This window comes from Salvelinus alpinus, chromosome 16 (genome assembly GCF_045679555.1).
Source record: "Salvelinus alpinus chromosome 16, SLU_Salpinus.1, whole genome shotgun sequence".
NCBI lineage: Eukaryota > Metazoa > Chordata > Actinopteri > Salmoniformes > Salmonidae > Salvelinus > Salvelinus alpinus.
The window spans coordinates 13,274,096-13,282,305 of record NC_092101.1 but is presented as its reverse complement, the minus strand read 5'-3'; positions in this window follow the sequence as shown (position 1 = coordinate 13,282,305).

The following is an 8,210-nucleotide window of genomic DNA, read 5'->3' as shown; positions in this document are numbered from 1 at the left end:
TCTTTTCTTTTGGTTTGTTATTCAAATAAACACCCTTGAAACCGAGCTAATCCTACTCTGTCCGTGTCTGATCTATGTAAACGTTTTGACCAAACCCCCTGGTCTGCCACAAGTAGTGGAGAATGCGGGCAATATGATAACATGGTCAGATCAGGGTTGACGTTTACGCAGCATCAGCATGGACGAGTTGATAGCTCAGTTTGTCCGGGCCCAACAAGCCCAACAGGCGGTTCAGGAACGAACCCTGGAGGAACAGCGGCTACAAAACGTCCGCCTCGTTGAGGAAATCAGGAAGCTACAAGGAGGAGCATCTACTGAATCACATCCAAACCAGTTGTTAATCAAGCTAACGGAAGACGACGACATCGAAACATACCTCTGTACGTTTGAACGGACAGCACTACGGGGGGGATGGCCAAGGCTGAGGTGGGCAAGTCTGCTGGCCCCCTTCCTCTCTGGGAATGCCCAAAAGGCGTATTGGAACCTGAACGACAAACAGGCGGCTAACTACGATGGACTCAAACGGGAGATACTCAGCCGCTATGGGTACAGCCTGGCCCATCGGGCTCAACTGTTCCACAACTGGAGGTTCGTAGCCTACGCATCCCCCCGAGCCCAGATGAGCGAGCTACTGCGCGTCACCAGGGCATGGCTCCTAACCGGCGTATCCACCCTCTCCATCCTAGACAAAGTGGTCCTGGATCGCTTCTTAGGGGCACTACCCCACGACATGAAGAGGGCAGCGAGTCTATTCGCGCCCCAGACCTTGGAGGGCCTCCTGGAAGCAGTGGAGACGCATCAGAACACTCAGGCCATGCTGAGTGGGAGCCGGGCCGAATCGGCAACCCGTTTGAGGGGATGGAAGGACAGCCCCACCGCTATGTACCCCGAACCGACAGTCGGCAGGGCCAAAGGACCGCAAACCCGTGGAGAGATGTCTGGGGTAGGGCCGACCCGCCACCGATGACCCCAGGTAGATGGAGACCAAAGGAGGTGTTTTGAGTGTGGCGCCCGGGGGCACATTGTCTGGAATTGCCCGGCTCGAGAGGAGTCGATGCCATCAGCAAGCCCCAGAGGCGAGGTGGGTCACGCAGTGAACTACGTCACCTCCTGTTGGGCGCACCACAAATCAACTGCACCCATGGTCCCGGTGAAGGTTGACGGACACGACATGGAAGCTCTATTAGACTCCGGAAGTATTGTTACGCTCGTAACCACGAGCCTGCTGAACCAGGGGACCGAACGTGGTAGGAAGATGTCCATTTCCTGTGTTTACGGTGACACAAAGCAGTATCCAACCATATGGGCCAACATTGTGACGCCACAAGGGAGCTGCCAGATGATGGTGGGTGCCGTACCAGAGTTGCAGGTACCTCTCCTAGTGGGACGAGATTGTCCGCTGTTCGTGGCCCTGTGGGGGCACGAGCTGAGGAAAAAGGTATGAGCTGGCTGAAAACGAGAGCGAGGACGACCCATCACCCGTGCGGCCCGGAAGCAAACGGTTGACCAAACTGTATCTATGGGTTCGGAGTCGGAGGGGGCGCCGGAACCCGACTCCCCTGGGGAAACACTGGAGGAGGAGCCCCCCTCCTCAATTTCGAAGGGCCAGTCGAGACACATGCTGGGGGCCAACTGAGGGGACAATTCGGGACTGCCCAGTGGGAGGATCCGATCTTGAAAGCGGCCGCAGCCCAAGTGATAGCGGTGGATGGACAGCTACTTCCGGGGGTGAGTGACTGGCGATACCCCCATTTCCAAATCAAGAATAACCTTTTGTATCAGGTGTCGCGCCAACAGGGGGAACTTCGAGAGGTATTGTTGCTGCCCCAACGGTACGTGGGAACCGTTCTTCAGCTGGCCCACACCCACCTGTTGGGGGCGCACCTGGGAATGGAGAAGACCCGGGAACGGATCACCGCCCGGTTCCACTGGCCCGGGATGAGGAGAGCCGTGGAAGACTATTGTCGCAGCTGCTCGGAGTGTCAAATCACTGCCCCAAAAGCACACTTCCAAAACCCACTGCTCCCTCTACCGATCATCGGGGTGCTCTTTGAACGCGTCGCCATGGACATAGTGGGACCCCTGGTAAAAACAGCACGGGGATACCGGTACATCTTGGTAAAGGTAGATTATGCCACCCGGTATCCTGAGGCCATTCCCCTACGGCCGGCGGTATCCAAGGGAATCGCCCGAGAGCTGTTCCACCTCTTTAGCCGGGTGGGCATCCCGAACGAGATCCTGACAGACCAAGGTACTGAGTTTATGTCCCGCCTAATGAAAGATTTGTGTGCTCTCCTGCAGATCAAGCAGATCCGGACCTCTGTCTTTCACCCGCAGACGGATGGGCTCGTCGAGTCGTTCAATAAAACGCTCAAACAAATGTTGCGGAAGGTCATCGAGCAGGACGGGAAGAACTGGGACCAGCTACTACCCCACCTAATGTTCTCAATTCGAGAAGTACCCTAGTCCTCCACTGGTTTTTCCCCTTTCGAACTGATTTCCAGGGTGTGAACGACATCAGCTTGTTCGACGCTTACCCCATGCCGAGGGTGGACGAGCTCTTCGACCGATTGGGAAAGGCCTGGTACATCAGCACCCTTGACCTGATTAAAGGATATTGGCAGGTGCCGTTGGCAGCCTCCTCCCGGGGGAAGAATTAATTTTCGACACCAGACGGACTATATCAGTACCGGGTGCTCCCGTTCAGTCTCCACAGAGCCCCGCCCACATTTCAGCGCCTGATGGACAAAGTACTTCGACCCCACCAACAGTATGCAGCGGCTTATTTGGATGATATAATCATCCACAGCCAATGTTGAGAAGAGCACCTGACGCGCCTCCAGGCGGTGCTGGACGCGCTCAGACAAGCCGGGTTGACAGCGAACCCCAAGAAACGCAAACTAGAGTTCGAGGAGGTGGAGTACCTGGGGTATTTGATCGGACAGGGGAACGTCAAGCCCCAGGAGAGGAAGGTTCACGCGGTACGTGACTGGCCCGTTGCACGTACCAAGACACAGGTCAAGTCCTTCCTGGGACTGGCAGCATACTATAGCCGGTTTATCCACTACTTTGCAGCTATAGCTTCCCCCTCACCGATCTAACCAGGGCCCGCCTCCTGAAAACAGTGAAATGGACAGACGAGACAGAAGCGGCGTTCAGGCACCTGAAGGAAACGCTGTGCTCCCATCCGATTCTCGTAACGCCCGATTTCCAGCTGCCGATGTTGGTCCAGACGGATGCATGTGACACGGGACTAGGGGACGTTCTGTCCCAGATACACGATGGGGAGGAGCACCCAATCATGTGCATAAGCTGAAAGCTGATACCCAGAGAGAAAAAGTACTCTATTGTTGAGAAAGAGTGTCTAGCGGTGAAGTGGGCGCTAGACGCCGATTATGTCGATTATGGCAACCCCCCGCACCTCTCTGATTCAGAGGGGTTGGGTTAAATGCAGAAGTCACATTTCAGTTGAATGCATTCAGGTGTACAACTGACTAGGTATCCCCCTTTCCCTATACAGAATACAATATTATCCATCTGACAGTACATGAAATGTACATGCAAATGGTTAATTTTGAATACTAAACTGAACACCATACCATACTGGTATACATACAGTAAATACCACTCAGATGAAACAATCTGATCTGTAGAGAAACCGTAAAGAAAAGACACGTAGGCCTACATGTAGTATGACTATACAATGGGTGTACAAAACATTAATAACAGCATCCCTGAACATTAAGAACAGCCCCCCCTTTTTGCCCTCAAAATAGCCTCAGTTCAGTGGGGCATGGACTCTACAAGGTGTTGAAAGTGTTCCACAGGGATGCTGGCCCATGTTGACTCTAATGCTTCCCACAGTTGTTTCAAGTTGGCTGGATGTCCTTTAGGTGGTGGACCATTCTTGATACACACGGAAAACTGTTGAGCGTGGAAAACCCAGCAGCATTGCAGTTCTTGACACAAACCTGTGTGCCTGGCTCCTACTACCATACCACTTTCAAAGGCACTTAAATCTTCTGTCTTGCCCATTCACGCTCTGAATGGCACACACACACAATCCATGTCTCAATTGTCTCAAGGCTTAGAAAATCCTTCTTTAACCTGTCTCCTCCCATTCATCTACACTGATTGAAGTAGATTTAACAAGTGAAATCAATAAGCGACCATAGCTTTCACTTGGATTCACCTGGTCAGTCAATATGATGAAAATGTAACAAGTCTTCAAAAAACCTTCAAACACATGGCCCATAATATGTCATTATAAGTTATAACAAGCCCAAGAGTTTACAGCGCTCCTAGGAAATTTACATGACACATACTGTATATAAAAAAAGACTAGCAAGTTATCAGTAGCCCAGCTTATGTCTATATAATACAAACTTTGAAAATATATTTACATTTACGATAATCTTTTTAAAATAACAGTAGAGGCTTGCTTTACAACAATAACGTCAATGAATGACATTAGGATATATATTTTAACCATTTGAAGACGTATAACCTCCTTCATAGCGTTATACCTAGTAGGAGATGGAGAGCATGTCTGAGGCGAGTGCTTTGCAGGAAGTATTACTGTAAATCAAGCTGGTGGAGAGACTACAATGTCATTTTCCTGGCTGGCCGACTTCCTAGAAATCCTTCTGGAAGTCTTCTTTTCTCATTATTTCATACATAATTATAATGTATAGCAGTTAAGTAAACATAATATGGGTTAAGTAAACAGAGCAAAGTGGATTGAGCTCTTGAACTACATGCTTGTGATGTGGGAAATGTAAAAAACCAATGACAAGACATGCTGTGGGTTGCAAATTTGGTTCCTTGCAAGTTGTGGGAATGAAGTCATACGTTTCCTGACCAGTAAAACTGAAAGTATTTTTTTTGCCTGTTCGGGAACGTTTATTTTTAGGTTACAGGGAGATTCTGAGAACATTTTACTCTGGTTCTTTGAAAGTTTTCCTGGGAGGTTATATTTATCCTCTGAGAACAGAAATGAAAGGTTATTGGTTTTTGAACAACTTCCTTTAAAACTTCACTGAATTTTTCAATAAGACTTTTAATTAAACTGCTATCTTATTTTGGGTTAACTTTCCTGAACTCCAAGCATATACATTTTTTGCGTGTGACACAGCGTCAATGAGATTCGAACCAATAATGTTCTGTTCTCTCGGCATGGAATTAGTCCACGGCACCACCAGCATGGAGCTAGCTAGCTAGTTCTTTTACAAAAACAAAACTGCTCATTTTAGTCTATTCAAACAAACCCCATTTCAAAGGAAACAAGCACTCATTAAGATTGGGTGTGGCCAATTAGTCGGTGCAGCCAACACCTGTACACACTTAACATGATACAGGATAGAGAGAGTTTTGTTGATGATGAGAACGGAATGTACAATGTCTTCAGAAAGTATTCATACCCCTTGACTTATTTCAAATTTTTTTGTGTTACAGCCTGAATTCAAAATTGATTAAATTGATTTTTTCTCACCCATCTATGCACACTACCCCATAAACACAAAGTGAAAACATGTTTTTAGAAAATGTTGCATATTTATTGAAATGAAATACAGAAATATTTTGTACAATTTTTGCATATTATTCTTTAAACAATTCTTCAAGCTCTGTCAAGTTGGTTGTTGATCATTGCGAGACAGCCATTTTCAAGTCTTGCCATAGATTTTTAAGCCGATTTAAGGGCGTGTTCGTAAATTCAATCTGGAGTGCTAGAGAGTGCTCAGAGTGCGTTCTGGTCGTTCGTAAATTCAGAGTGTTGTCAGATTGTACATTAGTATATTCAGAGCGTTTCGCTCTTGGAGCGTTCAGAGCACACACTGGACGCTCTGGCCGAGGACTAGGGTTGACCTGAGCGTTCTGACCTCACAACGTCAGTCAAGCACCCAAGCTAATTGGCTAATGTTGGCTAGCTACTTCCAGTAACAAATGAGAGAACACCACACTCTGACCATTTTACTCACCATAGCGGAGCTGGCTAGGCTGTTTTCATGTTATCCAGAGAGTTGGTGACTGTAACTGTGCTGCTGGCAACAATTTAATTACGCTTATTTTGCAGACGTTTACTGACACCGGCCATATTCAACGGGTGTTGAGCATTTGTAAATTCAGCAGTTATTCTGCGCTCTGGCACACTCAGACGAGGGTACTCTGAAATCGGAGTAGATAGCCAGTGATTTTTCCGAACGCACCCTAAGTCAAAAATGTAACTAGGCCACTCAAGAAGATTCAATGTTGTCTTCGTAAGCTACTCCAGTGTATATTTGGCCTTGTGTTTTAGGTTATTGAATTTGTCTCCTATTGTTTGTTGGGAAGCAGACTGAACCAGATTTGTCTCTAGGATTCTGCCTGTGCTTAGCTCTATTCCATTTATTTTTATAAAACAAACTTGCAAGTCTTGCCAATGATAAGCATACAGTATACATAACATGATGCAGCCACCACTATTCTCAAAAATATGAAGAGTGGTACTCAGTGATGTGTTGGATTTGTCCCAAACATAACGCTTTGAAAACTGTCTTCTGCCCCTCTCAAAAGACAGAATTTGTAGATAATTGGCCCTCTTTCTGGGACTCACCCACAAACAGGACCAAGCCTAGCCTGCTGAGGAGTGATGGACTCCATCCTCGCTGCAGGTGGGGTCTCATCTTATCTATGAACATAGACAGAGCTCTAACTTCTCTATCTCCACAATGAGACAGAGTGCAGAACAGGCAGCAGGCTGTTAGCCAGCCTCCCAGCTTAGTGGAGTCTGCCACTAGCACAGTCAGCATAGTCAGCTCAGGTATCCCCATTGAGACCTTGTCTGTGCCTCGATCTAGGTTGAGCAAAACAAAACATGGAGGTGTTCGCCTTAGCATTCTCACTGGAATAAAGACCTCCTCCATTCCTGTCATTATTGAAAGAGATTGTGATGTCTCACATCTCAAAATAGGGTTACTTAATGTTAGATCTCTCACTTCTAAGGCAGTCATAGTCAATTAACTAATCACTGATCATAATCTTGATGTGATTGGCCTGACTGAAAAATGGCTCATGCCTGATATATTTAGTGTGTTAAATGAGTCCTCTCCTCCTGGATAAACTAGTGACCATATTCCCCGCGCATCCTGCAAAGGCAGAGGTGTTGCAAACATTTATGATAGCAAATTTCAATTTACCAACAACAACAAAAAGACAGCGTTTTCGTTTCTTGAGCTTCTAGTCATGAAATCTATGCAGCCTACTCAATCACTTTTTATAGCTACTGTTTACAGGCCTCCTGGGCCGTATACAGTGTTCCTCACAGAGTTCCCTGAATTCCTATCGGACCTTGTAGTCATGGCAGATAATATACACATTTTTGGTGACTCACATGGAAAAGTCTACAAACCCACTCCAAAAGGCTTTCGGAGCCATGATCGACTCAGTGGGTTTAGTACAACATGTCTCCGGACCTACTCATTGCCACACTCATACCTTGGATCTAGTTTTCTCCCGTGGAATAAATATTGTGGATCTAAATGTTTTTCCTCATAATCCTGGACTATCGGACCACCATGTTATTACATTTGCAATCACAACAAACAATCTGCTCAGACCCCAACCCAGGATCATCAAAAGCCATGCTATAAATTCTCGGACAACCCAAAGATTCCTAGATGCCCTTCCAGACTTCCTCCATCTACCCAAGGATGTTGGAGTACAAAAATCTGTTAATCACCTAACTGAGGATCTTAATTTAACCTTGCGTAATACCCTAGATGCAGTCACACCCCTAAAAACCAAAAACATTTGTCACAAGAAATTTTCTCCCTGGTATACAGAAAATACCCGAGCCCTGAAGCAAGCTTCCAGAAAATTGGACCGGAAATGGTGCTCCACCAAACTGGAAGTCTTCCGACTAGCTTGGAAAGACAGCAACGTGCAATATCGAAGAACCCTCACTGCTGCTCAATCATCTTATTTTTCCAACCTAATTGAGGTGAATAAGAACACTTCAGCAGTGGTAAATTCATGAACTTCTTTAATGAAAAGATCATGAACATTAGAATGCAAATTACGCACTCCACTTTGAATCTGCGTATTTCTCCAAAGCTCAGTTATCCTGAGTCTGCACAGAACTGTCTGGACCTAGGATCAATGGAGACTCTCAAGTTTTTTTAATCCTGTATCTCTTGACACATTCATGAAAATAGTCATGGCCTCTAAACCGT